A 20,220-nucleotide genomic window follows, 5' to 3' on the forward strand; every position below is an offset into this window, starting at 1 on the left:
ACCGGCGGACGGGCGGTCCGAGTGCGCACCACACACACACACGTATACATACATATGTATGTACTCATGTATGGGCATACACTCCCTGTATGGACGCCGACTAACTAACTGTGGCTCAATGAGCATTTCTGAGACGTCAAATCCACTGCTTGTGCGCCACTGCCACTCGGCTCTGCACTGGTTGTTGTTATTATTTTTATACATATAGATATGTATGGATTTTTAAATATTTGTCGCATTATTCTCGTCTTTTTTGGGGTTGTGGTTGGGGTGGTGGTGGCGTTGTTACTGATGTTGTTGGCGGCGGTGGTGGTGGTGTTGGTGGATATTGAAGCTATTCCGAATGTAATTGAAATTTCATTCAGCGTAGAATTTTTTCAGTTTAGCGTGCGACGTTCAGCCGACAAGTTCTATGTTCGAAAATCACTGACGAGTGATTCGAGTGTAACAAATACTCACTTCGCAATACAAAATTCACAATTCGAACGATTCGTCTCGCTTCGTAACGACTCAGCTGTCGGAGCGTTATTTGTTGTGTTTATGAAATTTGATAATTCATAATTGGTGAATTGAGTGATGATTTAATTTCGGCGAATTTTCGGAATGACGAAGTCGATCAGCAGAGCAAGTGTGGCATACGACCGCCATAAGTAACGGTAGCCGTGAATGTGTATTTAAATTTGTGTAAGTGTTGCGTTGAATTTAAATTAAGTTTTTTCCACTGTTGTCGTTATTGTTGTTGTTCGTGAGTGGGTGGCTGACTGTGTGTATTAACTAAGTGCTTGTGCTGCTAAATGTGTGGCTGTATGTGCCAACCGGCAACTGTTTGTTTGCGATTTGTTTGAAAGTTCGTCCAGACAGGCGCATACATACACATACACGCAGACGCACACGGTGGCAGAGCAATTGCACCACCCAAAGCGCTTTAAGCGCTTTAAATAAATTGAATTTCTTGCAACAAAATATGAAAATGATGTGAAAACTAGCAGAGAAGAGTGATGCGGAGCGGCGGTGAAAAGTGCAATTGAAAAAAGTAATCAAATAAATAACAGTAAAAACGTGCAAAGCGCAACGGCAGTAGCAAACGACAGCAACGCTTCGCCTTCGTCGGGACTTTTTTCGACATCAGTGCGTGCAATTTGCGACAAAACAAGCTCGAGCAAGGGAAACGTTATAAATCAAGTGCGCGTGCATGGCACGGAAGTAATGACCCAGCTGCTCGGGGTGAGCATGCAGCAATCGACAATCAATTTTCTCGACTCCCTTTGATAAAAACTGCAACTAATCGGAAATCAAAGTAAACGTTTGGCATGTTGTCATACCTTTTGCACCCAATGCACAATTTAGTCAAAGATTTTATCTGAATGATAAAAATTATGCTGTAACGAATATAAAAAGGAAATTAAACAGTAAAAATTATTTTAGAATTTATTTTTGGTATTGATTCAATGAACCCTCTATGAAAATATATTATTTTTTTGTTTAGACCATAAAAAATTGCTTTTAATAATAAAAATCTTAAATTAGTGCAAGAAACCAGTATATTTTTATACCTTGGACAGGAAAAATTAAGTTTTCATATATGTAATCTACGAACATATCGTTCAAATCGGACTGGTATGTAACTGTCATACAAATTTAGCGATTAAAATCAAGTTCTTGTATGAAAATTGTTTTATTTGTGAAGCGTATTTAAGCTTAACCGAATAAAAGTCTGAGTTAACGATTTTTCTATCCTTTTTTTAATTATTGAAGCAAATTAATGCCTCCATTGATATGGTTTGAAACAAAATCTTTCTTAAATGTTCTGTTATAAAAGTAATGGCGGCCAAAATATTACTAAAATGATTTATTTTTAAATATTTTTTCGCTTATATTGACTGTTTTGGCAACTGCAGTATTTAAGATACTTTCAGTTAATTGTCTTTTACAAATCTTCTGGAACGACATAAATTCCAAGAAACACATTGCGCTCAGTAAGGTGCCCCTTTCACCGGCTATTGTCCAATGACCGTCCATGTTGTGAGACCAACAATTTTATCTGAAGCTAATTGCCGAAGTTGTATGGAAGAAGAAACGATGGAATGATCGCATAATCATTGCGAGTTTAAAGGATTTTTTTTGAGGAAATATTTTTTAAAGAAAAAAATTAAAGCCATCGAATGATTTTTCTTCCAGTTACAACTGGAGCAAATTTCAAAACTTTAATTTTGAGAAAAATGTGTTTAATGATAAACCAATTGTGTTGATTGAACTGAACGACTATGCTTTAGTGTTGAGGCAGTAACTCTACACCTATTTTTAAAGGTATGTACTGTAAATAATTCATACTTTAATACTAAAATTATTCTAAATTCGAAAAATACTATAACAGACCACGTTCTGTTCTTTTCCATACAAGTCGGCATTTAAACGATTTTTCTTTCTGATCGCGTTGTTGTCTTTGCCTTCTTGGGACCAATCTGACAAAATTATTAATTGATTTGATGAAATTTTTCAGTTTAAAGTAATAAAAGTAAATAATAAAGTTTAGTTCAATTTCTCTGCTACCTTCATATGATATTATAATTTTGCACAATAGACCAAAGGTCGCAGTGCATTCCTCATCATCATTAATGATATTATAATATTGATTTGATGATCAAACTAAAGGGTGATTTTTTAAGAGCTTGATAACTTTTTAAAAAAAAAAACGCATAAAATTTGCAAAATCTCATCGGTTCTTTATTTGAAACGTTAGATTGGTTCATGACGTTTACTTTTTGAAGATAATTTCATTTAAATGTTGACCGCGGCTGCGTCTTAGGTGGTCCATTCGGAAAGTCCAATTTTGGGCAACTTTTTCGAGCATTTCGGCCGGAATAGCCCGAATTTCTTCGGAAATGTTGTCTTCCAAAGCTGGAATAGTTGCTGGCTTATTTCTGTAGACTTTAGACTTGACGTAGCCCCACAAAAAATAGTCTAAAGGCGTTAAATCGCATGATCTTGGTGGCCAACTTACGGGTCCATTTCTTGAGATGAATTGTTGTCCGAAGTTTTCCCTCAAAATGGCCATAGAATCGCGAGCTGTGTGGCATGTAGCGCCATCTTGTTGAAACCACATGTCAACCAAGTTCAGTTCTTCCATTTTTGGCAACAAAAAGTTTGTTAGCATCGAACGATAGCGATCGCCATTCACCGTAACGTTGCGTCCAACAGCATCTTTGAAAAAATACGGTCCAATGATTCCACCAGCGTACAAACCACACCAAACAGTGCATTTTTCGGGATGCATGGGCAGTTCTTGAACGGCTTCTGGTTGCTCTTCACCCCAAATGCGGCAATTTTGCTTATTTACGTAGCCATTCAACCAGAAATGAGCCTCATCGCTGAACAAAATTTGTCGATAAACACATTTCGAACCGAACACTGATTTTGGTAATAAAATTCAATGATTTGCAAGCGTTGCTCGTTAGTAAGTCTATTCATGATGAAATGTCAAAGCATACTGAGCATCTTTCTCTTTGACACCATGTCTGAAATCCCACGTGATCTGTCAAATACTAATGCATGAAAATCCTAACCTCAAAAAAATCACCCGTTATGTACCTGCTACTATGAGCAAAAAATAGTAAGAGTTTGTTCAAAATTTTAAAATTCCTTATTTATTCTTCAAAATCTATATCGCCCCTCTCAAAGTGATCCTCATTGTTCTCAATACACTGGTGTCAACGTTTTTTCCATTCTTTGAAAAATTTAAAGTCAATTTCCGGAAAAGTATTGAATGCGCGTATCGATTCACGTTTAATATCTTCAATTGGCTCAAAACAGTTTCCCCGGAGAGGTCGCTGCATAGCCAAAAGTCACGGTGAATTCAGTGATTGCGGCACAAGATTGGTTGAAAATTTGGCGTAAAAGTCACGAAGAACCAATGCAGTATGCGACGATGCCTTATCGTGGTCCAAAAACCAAGAATTGTCGGCCCATAATTCTGACCTCTTTTTACGAATAGCTACGCGCAACGATAAAAATTCCTTGTTAACAGTTTGGGCGGTTAGAAGAAATTCGGAGTGCACCACACCTCGATAATTGAAGAAAACTGTCAACGTAACCTTAAAATTTGAGCTGCTTTGACATGGTTTTTCGGCTTCGGATCACCTTTTATCGATTCTTCGTCTGTTTCTGGGTCGTAAGCATAGAGAGACTCACCGCCAGTAATAATATATTTCATGACACCCTGGTAGTCCGAAAACATTGTTTCGCGGACGTTAAAGCAACGCTGTTATTTGAAAAAAATGAGTATTTTTTAGACCCAATTGTGCTTTCACTTTTCTTGATCCCAAATGATCTTTCAAAATAGTTTTTACTGATCCTTCCGATATTCCAACGATGCCTGTAAGATCTCTGACTGTTAATCGTCGATTCTCAAGAATCAATTAATTTATTTTATAGACGTGTTGATCATCAGTTGATGTTGATGGCATTCTGGCCTATGTTCGTCCTCAACGCGTTCTCGACCCTATTTGAGACATTTGTACCAAACAAAAACATTTGCTTGCCACAAACAAAGGCCTTTTTCTATGTTTAGACACCAGAAATTTGATTTGGCACAGAAAATTGAATGGAACTTTTTTGTTGAACAATGTCACTCATTGCAAAAATCGCCGAACGCTCTTTATGTAGTTCAGAAAGACAAGCGTACGAGGTATGACAATTAAGTAATGAGACTGACTGATTCCATAAAAACCGTATATTTGAAAATTATTCTACAATTCTGCCATCGCCTTCAAAGCAGTCCCCTTGGACAGCTATACAGCGATTCCAGCGCGTTTCCCATGCATCGTAACATTTCTGGAACGCTTCGACTGGGATGTCCGCTAGTGCCCTCGTCACGGCCGCCTGGATGTCCGTAATCGACTCAAAATGGGTTCTTTTGACCACCGATTTTGTTTTAGGAAACAAAAAAAGTCAAAGGGTGACATGTCGGGCGAATAAGGCGGATGTTGCAACGCGGCAATGCCTTTAGAGTTCAAATACTGGGACACGCTGAGAGCGGTGTGGCACGGCGTGTTGTCGTGATGAAGCATACACTTACGAGCGATGTCTGGGCGCACCCTGTTGACTCGTTTTCGCAATCTTTCGAGTACTTGGCAATAGTAGACTTGATTCACAGTTTTCCCCGGTGAAACAAATTCTTTGTGGACGATTCCACGGCTATCAAAAAAGGCAATAATCATCGTTGTCACCTTCGACTTGCTCATGCGAGCTTTTTTCGGGCGCGAGGTGCGCGGAGACAACCATTGTGAGCTTTGGCGTTTGGTTTCCGTGTCGTAGGGTACTATCACCATACAATCTTACAATTTTAGCGTACGTTTCCGAAGCTGTTTCGCCCAATCTGGCGCAAAATTTTATTGCGACGCGTTGCTCTTGATTTCGTTTTTCAATTTTCGTGACGACCACTACAAACACACGTCTACTCAACTTGACGCAGCAGGCGCAGGAACTAAACAAGCTAGAGTGATGGTACATATATCAATGGAGAGGGGAGGGATGCCGGAAAAAGAGAAAGGGAATTTCAAGGTTACTGGTTGACCATAAGCGCGGCAATAAAATTAGTCTCATTACTTAATTGTCAAACCTCGTATGCTAAACACTAATGATTATTTTAGTGCGGCATTTTGAAATAGATGTTACTGACAGTCATACCAAACAAGAAAAAAATATTTCATCGAATGGATTTTCGCCCGAAACTTAAACTAAAAAGTCTCACTATTTTTTGGCCATAGTAACAAGCTAGTTTTACAGAGATTATAATAATATATTTAGGTTTAAGAAACATATTTATATATTTTGTTGAAATTGCACCGGGTCAACTATCAGTTTTGGTGTTTAGGCTATTTCAGAAAGTTATACTATTTTGAGAGCTGATATATATTTATAGGATTCAGGGTAGAGTAGATTAAGGCTTTGTAAAGATTTCAAAATGATTTACCGCACAAATTTTCGGAAAAAACTAGTATTTTAAATCTTTGATGTACCTTTCGCTAATATTGTATATATATTGATATACTATCCGTTCTTTTTAAAAATGTTCTTCGCATTTGCAACGATGAGGACAGGTAGTGGGTACAAAATAATGAAACCGCTATATTTGGCATACCGTTTAACGGCACTACGTGGGTGGTTGCAGTGACAGCGACACAAAGTGCAGTAGTAATTTTGTTAAAATTCGCAGTAAACCGACGAAAGAGAATTTAGTTGTAATAAAAGCAAAATAAGTAGTAATAAAACTACAAAGTAAGAGATAAAAATGCACCAGAAAAAGTAGTAGTAAAAGCGTAGCAGTAAAGACTAGCGAGACATATAGTAGTAAGTGCAGGTATATGTAAAATAAAAAAATATAACATTTTACTACGACGTTACATACTTTTTTAATTTAACGACAGGTGCAGAGCCACTGTACTATTCGAGCAGCAAACACGTACACATATATTATAATATGTCAATATAATGGCGCTGCTGTAAACACAAATACTTGTACATATGTATGTAAATACTTGCTTAACTAGCGACTGTGCAACAGCCGTTTAACCGTTTTCGTTGCTGCTATTTTAGTCGCTGGCATTGCATTTAATTAATTAAAAAGTTTGTAATTGGGTTTAACATGCATACATACATGTGCATATGTATGTTTGTATGCATGTCGGTCGGTGTGTAGTTGCATGTAGTAAGTTAGAGCTGCCAACGCGCTACTTACTCATCGCGGAAAAGCGTCAACTTTTCCAAAAGCGGTGCGCGCAAAGTTGCGTTGACCACCCGCAGCTCAGCCAACTAAAATAAGCAGTCATTTAACGCGTTAACTATATGCTTGTGCCATTATACGTACTTACATATATGTACATATGTAGTTTTTTTTTATATAACCAATGTCATAAAAGTTTTTGTTGCAACTTTTGGTGCGCTCAGGCGTGGCAGCTGCCAACGAAAGGTGTTGCAAAGCAACCAAATTTCAGCGAAACATTTTTGAAAGTGACGGTATTCATGGTTCGCAGTTTTTTATATGCCAAAACGGGAGGTTTACGTTTATTTTTTCGTTTTTAAGCTCATTTGTCATAAATGCAATACTTTAATATGCAAATGGTATAACTTTTGGAACTTAGTAGTGCTTGATTTTGGTCTTAGTATTACTTTGTGAGATACATTTAGCAGTTATTCGTTTGATTTAAGATGTGGTCGTATTGAAATCGAAGTCTTGAACAAAAGGTAACATCAGAGACCCTATAAAGAATATACATAAATATACAAAAAAGTACCCTGAAATTATAAATTTAATTATTCATCAATATATATATTTTGTCGCCTTCAAAGTAATCCCCTCCAGATGAAATATAGTTACGCCAACGAGTTTTCCAGTCCTTGAAACACTTTTCATAAGTCTCTTTTAGGATGTCCTTCAGCTCCTTCGGCGAAATTCACCTTCATTTTTGAGCAATTTTGGAATTTCTTAGCGATTCAACCACTGACCAAAATGAAATTATTGTATGGAAAATTTTTTAATTGATAATTTAACTTTTTAAAATTTGGCATAAATTATTGTCTAAGACAACGCTGCAACCTCTGAACATATTGTTAAGATCGGACCACTGTAACATATAGCTGCCATATGAATTGAGTCATAAAAATTAAGTTAAAGATGCTTTTACTCGTGTAACCTTTTATACTAAAGAGACCCACCCATGAAGGGTATTGTAGTTTCGAAGCGACCAAAGTTATTTGATCTGATGATTCCAAATATTCAGAAAAAACTTCTTCCATGTCCTCAACTCAGTGAAAGATAACATTCCTTCATGGTAAAAATCAATATAATTTCTCTACAAAAATTTGAAACGTTACGTTAAAGCAATAATGGATTCATAGATTCTAACTACAAATTTTGATTAGTGTTTTGAAAAGACTGTAATGAATGGGATTCTCGAGAGAGATACCTGCGACACCTTTTCTCAAGATCAGTCAAAAATTATCATTCAGTTACTTGTGACTTTTTCCTGTTCTCGAAACTTCAATATCAACTGCATCAACTTTTCAGCTTGAGAAAGCAGAAATGGAAAATTTCATGTTTTTACATGGTGATGGTGTTGCGAATAGTACGCTCACTATGCCGAATTTTATTTAGACCATAAGTTGAGCGAAGCGCTCGAAACACATTCTTTACAGAACGTAAATTTTCGCAATAAAGTTGAACGATTTTTAAACTTGGTTGAGGTAATTGAGAAAGTACCTCTACTTGGATCACTCTTCAGTGTATACTATACCATATATGCTCACTTAAAATAGGTAATTATAACTTTTAAATAAAGCTCAACCTTTGGGCATTTAACTCTTCACATTTTCGCTTACGCCCAAACTGTTTTCATTCCAATAACTTGAAATTTTGTGATTTTGCAGTGGCAAGGCGTACAATTTAAATAAAAAGAGCAAAAATTGTGACGGAAGTGCACGCCGTCCCCCACCGCGATAGATGCCTTGCTCGCGCTTGTTTTCGCTCCATAATTGTTTTCGTTTTGTTTTTATCATTTCTTTGCATTTCACCGGTACGTGCCATTGCAACAGAAATTGAAAAATTATGTAAGTACAAACACCAACAACAATAACAATTTGCAATCAGATGCAACTTTACTCTCCAACGAAATCATTTGTACGCGTTCGTCGAATTGTTTTCGAATTTGATTTTTGCAAAGCCATCGAACTGTTTGACGGATTGAGATGTTCAGTGTCGGTTGGTCAATCGGTGTGTGTACCTATGAGTGTGTGTGTTCGTAAAAAGTGATTTACCTTTATTCGTTGCCTACAAATATATATGTATATGCACTTTAAACGCAACGCAACGGCGCAAAGCAATCGCGGTCACCGCTTGGACAGACAGACATACATACATGTATACACATTCGCCGTGTTGAATTTGACTATAGCTGTGTTGTTGTTATTGCAGCTTTAGCGCAAAAAAATGGATTAATCCCTGCTATCCGCAGCGTAAGTGGTGGTAAGTTGAAAAAATCACAATATTCGCCTTTTTTTAAGCTTTTCGCAGCACTTTTTTTGTCGTTACGCATATTTGTTGTTTTTCTCGTAAATGGTTTTTTGTCACTTTACGAGACTTTTTCATTGCCGTGGCGGTTTTATATCCATTGATGAAATACTTGAAATGCCGACATCGGCTAGTTTTATGGCCGTTCAGATATGTAGTACTTATAGGAGGGTAGTTTGATAAGACAGTGAGTGACATTTGACATAGTTTTGCCTGCTGATAGATGATCCCACTAATTTAATTTGAAAAATACGATGCCATTGGCCAAATGTCATATTCTGAAGAAAAAGCTTGATTAAATAAAATAAAAAAAAAAATATATTTTATTTTCATTTCAAGACTTTTTTAGTTTTCTTATTTTTTGGTATATTTGGCAAAGTATGAGTCGATTAGTTCTGCTTTCGCGCGATTGGATAAGGTAGCGAAGCAAGTGGGTCTGGTAGTGAACAAAGACAAGACGAAATATCTCCTGTCATCAAAGAAACAGTCGTCGGCGTCTTGGCTCCATTGTTGACAGACATAACTTCGAAGTCAGAGATAATTTCGAAAATCTTGGAACCAACATTAAAGCCAACAACAACATCAGCCACGAATTCCAACGCAGAATAACTCTTGCCAACAGATGCTATTTCGGACTGAGTAAACAATTGAGAAGTAAAGTCCTCTCTCGAAGAACAAAGACCCAATTCATGCCGTCCGAATGGATGAAAACACTCCAGCTTTGAGAGCATTCGACGCAGTACCTGTCGGAGGAAGCAGAGGAAGAGGAAGACCATCACTCTGTTGAAAAGAGCAGGTGGAGAAGAACCTGGTTACGCTTGAAATCTCTAATTGGGGCCAAATAGCTAAAAGGAAGATCAACAAGCGCGCTGCTGTAAACTCGGCTGTGACCGCGAAGTCAGTGTCTACGCCAATAAAGAAGAAGATGAGTCGATACGCGCTGGTTTTTCATCCTAATTCATTATACAAGTAGGATTTAAGGGGCATGCCTGATAGGTTAAAAAAGCGCTTGAAATATTTGCTAAAGCAAAGGTGCTCTAATGCTGCAGTGATTTCGTTCTGTTCTAAGTATAAAAATCGAATTTTCAACTAAGAAATATTGCTGTACAATGAATTACGGTAGAATAAAATCAAAGATTGGCAAAATTGTGACATTGAAAAAAAATGGATTTTTATCCCAAATTCAAGTCGTTTTTGGCCTGATAAAATTCGATTTTTGCTCAAAAAAATAAAAAAAAACTTGCTCATTGACACAACTCCTATATGGAAGCAAAATATGGTCCAATACTGTAAAACTAAAACATAGACGGAAAGTATTTGCAGAGGACAGCATCTTAGTGATTCGACTCGGCGTACCACACTGTTTCAAATGTTCTCCGGTTCTGTACAACATGGGAGAAACAGAAACCCTGCATGCATTTAAGGAGACGGGTCACCAGAGGACACAAACCATAACTGCCTTCTTGGAAACCTTGCCCTGCGGTCTCAAGGCACGGAAAAGATCCATGATAGAAGGGGGGAATGTTTTAGTGGATATTCCATTTACCGATTTAAACATTTAGTATGTTATTTATGAAAGTATAACCAAGCGAAATTTGAAGAATGTTTTTTTTTTTTTTTTTTTTTTAAATTTAATTCTAAGGGTTGCAATCTATAGTTGTATGCGTTGAGTTTATTTATGTCTAAGTTCTTAGAAATTTTTGAGAGAGACTGTCATAAAGTCAGCATGACCAAAAGTGAGTATAAGTACTTTGGTACTTCTACATAGGTTGTCATCTTATTATATCAAAAAAACCAAATATGCTTCGCTATTCCACATTTGGAACTCGGAGATGGCTCCTCTAAGCAATCCTAAAGCACTGTATATTAAAGGGTTCCATTTAAAGGCAATTTCAAAATTTCATTGATTTATCAAATTGCGCTCGTATATGCATATGTTAGCTTTGTGATGTGATGTCATAACGATTGTTTAATGCACGAGCTAACTGTAATTCTATGCGAAAAAAAAATTTCTTTTTAATTATTCAATAAAATATAAAATCATAGTTTAATTGAAAAAATTTGCATTTATATAGAGATTGTGCCATCATTCGTTATAATTGATATCTACCGCGGGAATTTCATAATAGTGTTTCTGAAAAAGTTATCGTCATTTTAATGCATATTAACAGTTTGAATAATAAATAAAGTAATTTATTATTTTTATAAAATAATATGCTGTTGCTAAACTCTGCTTGTTAACTGTTTATAAAATAAAATAATTTTGCTACTTCTACGTTATTAGCGTCTGATCAAATTTCAAACGGACTGATAAAAATTCTAACACAAATCTTTTTTATCGCCTTCAGACGAGGCTTCTGAGTCAGAACAAGCATGCTAACCTTTAATCCAATTTTCTATATATAGTATGTATTTATTATGGACTTCAGTGAATTCAGTGAAATCAGCCAACTTTTGATTTTTTGATTTCGGCCCATTTTTAGAGCGCCATTCGCTAGATGACGTCACATTCATTAACTCATGTCTTGTTACCTGATGTCGTGTTTGATGAATGTAGAGTTCTGCACTACATTGTCAAGCAGACCTTTCACGAACTCTTCTCGACGTCGTTTTTACAAAAGGGCAGGTGCGATCGAAGGATCCATAAAAGATGTTGAGATCTTCTGTTAGCTCTCTGATGTCAACATGACATGATTTTCAAAAAAGTTATTTTAACATTCTCGATGATATCGACATTAAAGGCTGCAATGGGCGACTCGCTTGACTGCTTTGTACCTCTTAAATACCTGTATTCGCTCTAAACATGTCTCCAAAACACGTCTGCGACATTTTCATGGTTTCCGTAGCCGTGATTTCATTAGAAATACAAAATTTGAAGCAAACTAGTTTTTAAATTTTTTCCATGGTAAAATTCGCCAGACAAATTTTCCGCATCGTAAAGAAATAGCAGACCCAGTTCGAGTCAAATTTGATAAAATGGTATATAATACAATATTGACACATATAAATGAGACAGATAGAAAATAACTTAGCACCATGTCATCCTAACAAGTTATTAAAAACGTTTTAAAACCAATAAACGGGGACATACAAAGAAAACGTCTAATCATATCCATATGATGCTTTCTTATTCAGGAAAATATACCAGGTAGTATTTGCACAAGTATATGATTTTAGAAGTTTTGAATATGTTTCTTTCATAAATATTAGTATGCATGCCACTTTGTAAATCATAAATCACGGGGCACTTAAAATTGACTATCTAACTGCGAACTCCTTGTCTCGGTAAAGGAAGTTTGAAGAAGTGAACAATGCCATATTTTGTATATATAGATAAATATCTGTATAGTATATGTGTCATATACATATGTATGTATGTGCTGATATAACTGCTTTATAGCTTTAAACTCACAACAACGACAATTTAATATGACTTGAGTGACGTTTGACTTGCATAAATTACACACTTCCTTGAATAAAAGAGAGCAATGGTTCCATGCAAAATGTAAAATGAATTTACATACATTTAATCGTTGGAGTTCGGGTGAGAAAGTGAAGATGGCAAGCCCTTGTGCTCGTTGCAGAAAAGCAAAAGCTTAAGCGTTTATCTCAAAAATTGATAGAAAATGTCTGGAAAGTCGAAAGGTACTTATGCACAAATTAAAGCAATGAAATTGAAGCTTAAAGATAATGAGTAATATTTGGTTCTAGATTTAAGTGTGTTTAGAAGTGTTTAGAGGGAGGAAAATGATGGAGGTAGGATAATTCTTCTTCTTTGTTGAAACGCGATTATAACCGAGTTTACAACAGCGCGCCAATCGTTCATCCTTTTCGATGTTTGTCGCCAATTGGAGACTCCAAACGTTGTCAGGTCCTTCACCACTTGGTCTTTCCAACTATTCCAACGGAGTGGTTATCTTCTCCTTCTTATGCTTCCCGGGTATTGCGTCGAATACTCTTCGAGCTGGAATGTTTTCATTCATTCGGACGATATGACCTAGCCACCGTAGTCGCTGTCTCTTAAGAAAGAGTTATTCTGGATTTCGAGGGTGACAGGAGCTATTTCGTCTTGCCCTCGTTCAACACCAGACACATTTTCATTGTTTCCTTATTCAGTCTGGAGAAAGCAGATCTAACGGCGCTGTTGTTGAAGTCAATGGTATCAATATCATCGGCGTACGTCAGCAACTGTACCCTCATATGGAAGATTGTACCTTCTCTATTCAGATCTGCAGCTCGAATTATTTTCTCCAGCAGAAGATTGAAGAAGTCGCATGATAGGGAGTCGCCTTGTCTGAACCCTCGTTTGGTTTCGAACGGATCGGAGAGATGCTTGCCGATCCTGACGGATCTTTTGGCATTGCTCAACGTCAATTTACACAACCGTATTAGTTTTGCGGGGATACAAAATTTAGACATCGCGGTATAAAGAATGCTCCTTTTCGTGCTGTCAAAAGCAGCTTTGAAATCCACGAAAAAGGTGGTGTATGTCGATTCTCTTTTCATGGGTTTTTTCCAAGATTTGGTGCTTGGTGGTCAGTTGTGGATTTTCCAGGTCTGCAGCTACACTGATAAAGTCCAATCAGTTTTGTTGACGGTGGGCTTTAATCTTTCGCACAGTACGCTCGATAGAACCTTATAAGAGATATTGAGGAGACTTATTCCACGGTAGTTGGAGCAGATTGTGGGGTCTCATACATATATTAAAGTGGAACAGATCAGCATAGACACAGATACGGGTACATAAAGGCAAATGGATCTACCGATAACTATATATTTATATCTATGTATATTTATATATACCTTTACGTACAGTCTCAACTTACACAACAGTTTTCACCCACATAACCTTCCTAGCACCCACATGGAAACACATAAATAAATATTAGCATACCGAGTAGAGATTATATGAAATTTAAATTTATGTTCAAACAAAAATTCAAGAAAAAGAATTCAAGGATGGGTGGCACTTAAAGAGTGAACAATAGAACAGCAGCGCAAACAAAAAACTCACAAAAAGGTACAATAAACAGGAAACGGAAAGGTGCAATGCAAAAAAGGATACCCACCAAAAGTGCAAACACAGAAAATTACAAACACAAATCAAAATCACAAAAGTCGAGTGAGCGAGATTGGAAGTTGATGCCGGCTGGCAGGTGGCAGTTGGCAGTTGGTTGTGGTGTCATGCACGCTGGTGGTATTGGATGCACCACCTCTAAGTGGGCGTACTTGTCGCCTTGTTGTTGGCCGTAGTAGTAGCGTACAGGGGCAAATTGAAGTGCTTAAAATGCGTTTTGTCAACATTAGCGCTCAAGTGACGATGCCAACGGGGAGAATAACAAAGCGCAGAAAACATGAGCAACAACAACGATTGAAGCACAACAACAGCACTAACGACGAATAACAACAGGCGATAAAGACAGCACCGTAACAACACGAAGAAGTACAAAAAACAAAAAAAGAAAAACACAAACAAAACGAATGAAGAACAATGAAACAACGAGACGCAACCTGATGCAGTCTAAAAAGGATATGCGACATTTGTGGGAATTGTTGTTGCTCAGCGTACACTAAGACCGGCTGTTTTGTAGCGCCGGCTGTTACTGTTGTTGCGTACACGAGCTGGAGGAATGATTAATGCCGTTGAAATTGTTTTGAAATTGCCACATATACACCCGGAGAGCAAAACAAATGGCACAGCAGCACAAGAAGTGAACGACGAGTAAAGCAGCAAAGAGATCGAGGCAAACAACAGCTTAGGCGGCGAAAGTAGGCGTCAAGGAGTTGCTACAAGTAATCGTGCATACATATTGCATGCACACGTGTGTGAGTGTGTGTGTGTGTAAAGTGAACAACGGCAATAACAATGGGAGACTTTCGTAGCCAACAACCAATCTACACGCCTCTGATCAATTTTTTATTCAACGCAAGAAGCAGTTTGCAAAGGAGATTAGTCCTTACAGTGCTTTAGTGGCACATACAATTTATCGTTAATAAATCTTTTTACTCGTCTTTTTTGCAACACCATCTGCTTGTTCTGGAACAGATGCTTTAGCATTCGGATAAATTCGCATTATATTGAGGCACATATGCCTTCTGCAACCTATTTTTATTTGGTTTTCTTGTCTTCCCATATTGATCCCGCCATAGTCATGCTAATCTAATATTGCACGGGGGATCTGTAGAGGTTTTCATATTGTGCTATGTATGTAGGAATCTACACATTTTTTCTGACTCTAATTTCCCCTAAACTTTTCTGCGATTCTTTGCTGAAACGAAATGAAATAGAATCATTTCTGAAGCGAATGGTAATAGGAGAAGAAAAGTGGATGAAATACGATAATAAAAAAAAAAAATGCGAATGCGAAAAAGATCATGGTCTAAGCGTGGTGAAGCTCAAAAAATGGTCGCAAAGCCAGGATTGATGCCTCGCAAGGTTATGCTGAGCGTTTGGTGGAATTGGTAAGGAATTATCCATTATGAGCTGCTCTAACCTGGTGGAACGATTGATCTACATTTTACTGTCAATAATTGATGAGACTGAAGCAAGCAATCGAAAAAAATGGCCAGAACCGATTAACAGAAAGGGCTTCGTCTTCCATCAGGACAACACTAGACCACACACATCTTTGATGACTCGGCAAATACTGGGTAAGCTTGACTGGGAAGTTTTGGTGCAACCATCATACAGCCCTGACCTTGCACCATCGGACTACCATTTGTTTCGATCAATCCAGAACTCCCTTAATGGAGTAAAGTTGTCTTCAAGAAAATTACTTGCCGCAGTTTTTTCGCGAGAAGCCAGAAAAGTTTTACACTTATGGAATAATGTCTCTAGCAGAAAAATGGCAAAAAGTGGTCGACCAAAATGACACATATAAAAAAAAGTGGAAGTTTGATTAGAAATACGAAAAAACTTTTTCGACTATCTTCAACATGTTCTGATATAACAGAAATTAAACTATTATACATAGATGTATATTTAATTAAGCGATAAATAAACAGTAAAATGTGTTTCACAAGTCCACATAACTCATGAAATGTTCTTTCACACATTGCTTCAATCTCATCCTTAACCTAAGTGTTGAAATACCATTGTCTTAAGGGACAGCATTACTAAAAGAGTATACTTCACTAAGAAAGGTCACCCTTAGTAGTAAGACTGAATGGAGTTATTCCACTCTCGAGATACTGTTTAGGGATATTACAATCAAGAGATACACCGACGGCTCGAAAACGTCGGAGGGAATTGGTGTAGAAGTCGCAGGACCACGCACAAAATTTTCCATACTTATGAGAAGTTTTCCGAGCATATTTCAAGTAGAGGTCTTTGCCATAACTAAACTATTGCAATGAACGTATCAAGCGGCACTCAAAGCAATTTCTGCCTTTGAGATCAAAACGCCACTGTTGCAGGAGCGTAGAAAATAGGCTAACGGAACGTAGCCTTATCTGGGTGCCCGGTCATAAGTGTATAGTCGGGAATGAACTGTCTATAATCAACCTCCCAAGGGACTACTTGTCGTATTCTACACTGGTCGCTCCAACTTCAAGAAGCACTTATGTAATGTATGCCTGGAACTTGAAACTCCAGAACACCTGCTAAGCAGTCTACAGACACAGAATATAGAAACTTGGATCCCTGTTTCCAAATAGGGATCACATCGCCTTAATGGCACCTAGCAGTATATTGGAATTTAAGTATCAATATGCTGGGCTAAAAGAGTCGTTATGACTTAGGAGAGGGCACAATAGACCTTAGGTTGCGGAGCAATCCTCAGTTATTTATTTAATTTAATCTATTTCATGATCTGTCAGTTTCAAATATTTGTTTCCTGTCATCTTCATATAACTCTTGCGATAATCTGTTTTTCTTGAAAATTAATTGTCACAAGCCATCTGTCACTTATAATGACTTAAGTAGACTACAGGTGACTTTGGTACAGATTATTTACAAATTTTTATTTATCGAGCTGTTAGAAGCGATTGACATTTGTCATTCGATATTTTTCATTTGACATTTATCGATTAGCAGGTAACTGAGATATCAAACCAACTGTCATAAGTCATGGTCCCTTGTCGTTAGTCATTTGCAACTTTGTGTCTTTATATTGGTAAATTATTGTTTGGCTTTTGTAATTATTCATTTTTCACTTGATATTTGCTATCATTTATGATTTGTCATTTACCATAAATGTCATTGCAAATTTTTAACTATTCAAAAAGATACGATTTCCTCTTCACAGCTATGATATATATATAGAAAAAATGATCCTTTGTGAAATATTGCGAAAAACACTTCAGTACAAATCGAAGGTGAAAAACTACTTTCCGTTCTATACCTTTACACCGAGCAAAGTTCAGACTATGCATCTATACATTACATACATATGCATGTGTTTTCACCTACACCAACGAATAAACGGGTATGCGCGTACATGTATTAATACGTGTCACTTTTTTATCGATGAGTCAGTGTAACAATAGCGGCTTACAACAAAAAAAGCCCTTTTCACACTTCGCTGGTGCAATTCATAAAATCACCCAAGGCCTGTTGCAGTATGTGCGCATAAGTGTAAACAATGGCAACAACAAAACAAGCAACAGCATGTTAGTAAATAGCAAAACAACAAAACTAAAAAGTCAACGTACACTTGTCGAAGGAAACGAAGAACGAGGAGTAACGAGCGCTGAGACGCAAAGACAAAAACCAGCGCAAGGATAAGCAACAAACGCAAGGCTTTTGCACTACAGGCGTTTTCACTTGTCTGTATCCTTGGAGCGTAGTACGAATATTATGCGTTGCCACCCACTGTAATGTGTGATGGCGGCGCGTAGGGCAAAGTGCTTTGTGCATATTTGCATGCTTGCATGTGTGTGTGCGTTTACGTGCGTATGTGTGCATGCGAATATTCATCAACGCAAATTCATTTCCATTTGCATTTTCTCTCCTATGCGTGCTTTGCAGTGTTGTTGTTGTGTTTTTTTACGATATTTGTTTTTGTTTGTTGTCTTTTGACTTTTATAAAATCGTATTCCATTTTTGCTTTCTCATAGTTGCTTCCTTTTAAGCGCTGTGAGTGTGTTTGCACTGCACTTTGTCACTTTCGTCAACACACTCGACGAAGCTGCCATCAACCGCTTGCTGATGGCGTGCAGTGCCACCCTAAATGCAACCGTGCCACCGTGCGCCACCCTCTCCCCAAACATCCGACTTACAGCGGCACTGTAGGATTTGCGCATAGCATGGCTTAGCACTGCTCTGCTCTAGTCAGCTTGGCCACTTGTCCTTGTCACCAATTGTTATTGCTTTTGTTGTTGCTGTTGATATTTGTTGGCGTTGCGGCAATGTATTTGCCTCGTGGTGGCTTGTTGTTTAATAAAATTTCGCACTTTTAGCTGCGTCTGCGTTGCGTTGTGGTGAATGTAGGGAGCTCTTGTGCGTTGCGATGCACTCAGCGAAAAATTGAAGTATAGATTTAGGAGCGAAAATATTATTGGGTAGTCGAAAAAATCTTTTCGTATTTATAATCAAATTTAAACTTATTTTATTATTATATATATTTATACTAATAAATAAGTAAACAAATATGTACCATTTTAGTCGACCACTTTTTGCCATTTTTCGGTAGAGACATTATTCCATCAGTGTAAATCGACATTTCGAAATTTCCAGAACGGAAGCGAGCGAGCCATTGTTGTGCTACACGAACTGATACAGCATCGTCTCCGTAACTCAAAAATTTCATTGGTGGCTTGCGTGGCATTCTTTCCTTTTTTATAAAAAAATTTCAAAATATAGCGAATTTCTTCGTTATTTTCACTCATTTTTGTATAACTGTAACTTGTTTTCAACTTCCCCGAACTTTTTTTGGTTAAAGGAAGCTTAAAATCGCACCTTTCCTACACTATATGGTATGACACAATGCTATTGGTAGCACTGAAGATATACGACTGCAACGACATTTATTGACAAAATACGAAAATACTTTTTCGACTACCCAAAATAAGAACTTCAGTGCCTAGCAGTGACTTTAGACCAAAAATATCTAACGGATTATTTTCGAGAACGAGTGGAATTCGTCCACAATAATCCAGTCCGATTATTTCTATTCTCTACAACTACGAGTACAATCGTTTCGTCGAGTGCATACCACACTCGTAGGAAGACTTCGCTTCAAAAATTTTACTAGCTGATAGTGGTCGCCTTTTAAAATTTTCCTTTAGCTATTTTTGTTGTTGTGTTAATTTTTGGCTGTATATTTTGTAGGCGTCGTTTTCCATGCAGATTGAATTTTCATGTCAACAGGAAGTTTTTAGTGAAATTCGGTGGGCAATTATTGTTGTGAATATTTTATTCAGCTACATGCCACATAAAATCACATCACAGCAACCACATAGACAGACTCATGTATACAAATATAGCTATATATTTACCAGATTTCTATGGAGGTGATCATGTACAAATGCATATAGCTGTCTATTAAAATGTATGCGTGTATTCTTAAAGGAAAGACTTAGCTAGTAGGGAGTAAAATGGGTGTTACATACCCGTCAGGTTTTACTCTTATTTTCAGACATTTTTGGGGCACAATTCTATTATAAAATGGTTAGTTCACAAAAAAATCATACATATTATGAGGTCACGATTTATTATGTTCCCACGTCATTGTCGTAGAATTAAATTTATATAATTAGTATTCAAGAAATTGAAAGAACTTAGAAAGTCATTTAGACCTCAGAGTAGCAAAGATCGTTTTGGCACTTTAGTTAGCTGGAAAATAAATTTAGCTTAATCTGTATGGCATCAAGTGGTTTTGGGGATATTTGTAGTCGTTTTTGATTATGATAGGCTTAGATATCCTGTGTTAATTCACTTAGGGTTCAAAAATCAATGAAACACAATTTAGCAAATTTCATGTTTTACCATTGAAAGAGCCTCTGTATACATGACCCACCATATGTTAATTATAGCATCTATCAGAGAGTACTAGTCTTTTAAAATATATATGCACACATTGTACCGTCTTATCAAATTTGACTCGGATTGAATCGATAAAATTATTTTGAGTCTTCCAAGTGAAGCAAGGGGTCTTATATTATCGGATTTGTGGGCAGAAAATTCATGATTTTTTCAGCTAAGTAATGCGCCGTCT

The 20,220-nt window shown here is 37.2% G+C and overlaps 1 protein-coding gene across 9 annotated transcripts in view; it reads left to right on the plus strand.

The window, feature by feature from the left end:
* The first annotated feature begins 369 nt into the window (after nt 1–369).
* Nucleotides 370–20,220, plus strand: part of LOC105230008 (kazrin) — a 268,925-nt gene continuing 249,074 nt past the window's right edge. For 6 of the 9 annotated variants that reach the window (XM_019991664.3, XM_049450732.1, XM_049450733.1 and 3 more), the window contains exon 1: nt 371–684. The gene's annotated coding sequence lies outside the window, so the exon portion shown is untranslated. Of the gene's footprint in view, nt 685–20,220 lie in introns of all 9 variants that reach the window. The other 3 variants (XM_049450729.1, XM_049450730.1, XM_049450731.1) reach the window with 1 other exon arrangement.

Source organism: Bactrocera dorsalis, chromosome 3, assembly GCF_023373825.1.
Source record: "Bactrocera dorsalis isolate Fly_Bdor chromosome 3, ASM2337382v1, whole genome shotgun sequence".
NCBI lineage: Eukaryota > Metazoa > Arthropoda > Insecta > Diptera > Tephritidae > Bactrocera > Bactrocera dorsalis.